This window comes from Copadichromis virginalis, linkage group LG20 (assembly GCF_057382275.1).
Source record: "Copadichromis virginalis isolate Kocher_CV1m ecotype Utaka linkage group LG20, C_Virginalis_male_GT1.1, whole genome shotgun sequence".
Lineage (NCBI taxonomy): Eukaryota > Metazoa > Chordata > Actinopteri > Cichliformes > Cichlidae > Copadichromis > Copadichromis virginalis.
The window spans coordinates 35,179,317-35,181,586 of record NC_140637.1 but is presented as its reverse complement, the minus strand read 5'-3'; the positions used below and the strand labels follow the sequence as shown (position 1 = coordinate 35,181,586).

The following is a 2,270-nucleotide window of genomic DNA, read 5'->3' as shown; positions in this document are numbered from 1 at the left end:
AAACACTAATTTAGCGTAGTTTGCCCTGGATTCAGCTTTGACAAACAAATATGATCGACTGTTTCTAGTAGAATTCCAAAGTTGTCATCTTGGACCCTCTCAGAGCTCTGTATGCTTGCAGTCTACAGTAGGGAAACATGCAAAACGGTGTCCAAACCTTTGTATTTTAGCTTTATTTATGTCTTACACAGCATCCCAACTCTTTAGCTAACTTAATAACTTTAGCTAAAGTGAATAGTTAGTATAATTTATTAGTGCAGCATTACTGGATCACCTCTTTTTGAAGTGATATTATATGGAATCAGAACGATGCCACCTTGAAACGAAACCGAAAAAAATATTGAAACCGAAAAAAATTATTGTAACTGAAATAAATGTACTGAAAAATCTTGTATTGAAACCGAAAAAAAAATTGATAGTGAAAAACAATTAATTGAAACTGTAATTTTTTTGTTTTCGCTTACAATTTTTTTTTTCGGTTTCAATCCATTTTTCGGTTTCAATCTGCTGGCACTGTTTTGTCCGGGGGCGCGCTGGGGGCGGGGCGTGGTTTCCGACCCGCATGTATTTGCATACATTATAGAGGCCACTAGTGCTGACCAAGCTGCCATCTTTCTCTCTTCCCGTCTTTCAATGGCTGCTTCAATTTCAGCTTGAACCTCCAAACCGCAAGTAAGTAATAATTTTTTGTCATCTTTTCTTGCTGTCCCACTCGACTGGACATTAGTTTAGTTTTTTTAGCTACATCTGGTGAAGTGGTAAAATGCTGGTATTAGCCTATACGTCGTAGCAAGCTAGCCTGAAGCTAATATTTGCTAAATTTAGGGACACCCGTGTCTCGTCAGGAGTTGGAGGCCGGTGTTCTAGGAGCGGATCTCAGGATCTCAACAGGCAGTGTTGGGCAGTAACATAATACATGCACCAGCGTTACGTATTTAAAATACAAAATATGAGTAAATGTATCCGTTACAGTTACCGTTCAATAGGTGATATTGAGAATACAGTTAGTTTGTTGAAATATATCAATTACATGGCGGTATTTTCCTGTTTCATATGTTAGGCTATGGTCTCTCTATTTTTGGTAATTCCACGCTGGTGGAAACCCAAACACAAAACGCAATAAGAGCCTCTAAAAATTATTTTACAAAAATTATTTAATATGAAGGCAATAGCAGAGTATTACAGGCATCGCCCTAAACAATGTAGTCTCATGGGCAGTGTAGTCCGTGCTGCAGGGAGAATGGACTGCCATCCTGTCTGTGAGCGAGGGAGGGAGAGAAAGGAAAAGTATGAGCTGTCACGGAGCAGAAACGGGAGCTGGAAGCATGTAAATATATTAATAACCACTAAAGCCAAAAAGAGTGCCTGACGAGCCCAGCTGTAAGTAAGCTGTTAAGACTCAACTGTACACCGTGTTCGTGTTTTCCTCCGAAACATTAAGCAGCCTTTCAACGCCTCTCTCTGTCTCTCACTAGCAAACTTGACCCAGACAACAAAGTAAAGCTAGTTTTGAGCCCGACACGGAACCCGACGTATTAGTCAGAGGTCCCTTTACTACGGTTCGGAGCCGCTGACCTGTTTTATATACGCGCTGAATAGTTTTCTACACGAGATCGCTGCAAAAAGTGCAGCCTTACCTAATGTCCACCTACTGTTACTCATTTATATTAAGATTTTAACATCTAGTTGGTGTTGGTATGGCGAGTAGCCTTCAGTAATAGTAATAAATCACACAGCAATAGTACATTCATGTAGTTGTAAAGTATTCAGAATACATTACTTCTATAATCTTTGGTGGAATACATTTTAAAATTAACCTTCCCAACACTGTCAACAGGTTAGCACCTCATACCACAGTGCATCAAAGCAGTCTCATGAGTGCTGGGAAGGACGAGCCCGGAGCCCAAAACAGACAGTGCAGGAGATGACAAGGTTAGTAATTGTATGGTGAAAATTATACTTTGTTATCTTGATTGGCAAAAGAAAAGTAAATACAAAATCTGCTTCTCACATTTAGGGCATTTCCAAGATTTTTTTTTTTTCAAAACTTCAATTTCTTTCATTACAGCTGTCCTGTGCCAGAAGTTCTGTTGACCCACAGTGAGAGGCATCATTTCAGAAACACCAGGAAGACTGAAACTTGTCGCCAGGATCAAGCAGGGCTCGTGATCTTCACCAGCAGCTCCCTCACAAGAAGGATAAACCCAGCATTTCATGAACACTGATGGAGACCTTTGCTTTGTGTAATGTTAGAAGTACTCAGATAATCC

General features: G+C 40.0%; 1 long non-coding RNA gene across 1 annotated transcript; it reads left to right on the top strand.

Moving 5' to 3' along the window:
* Positions 1 to 588: 588 nt before the first annotated feature.
* LOC146685304 (uncharacterized) lies at positions 589 to 2,270 on the top strand. The gene is made up of 3 exons (XR_014917325.1): positions 589 to 672; positions 1,838 to 1,932; positions 2,069 to 2,270. It is a non-coding gene; the product is annotated as an uncharacterized LOC146685304 (long non-coding RNA).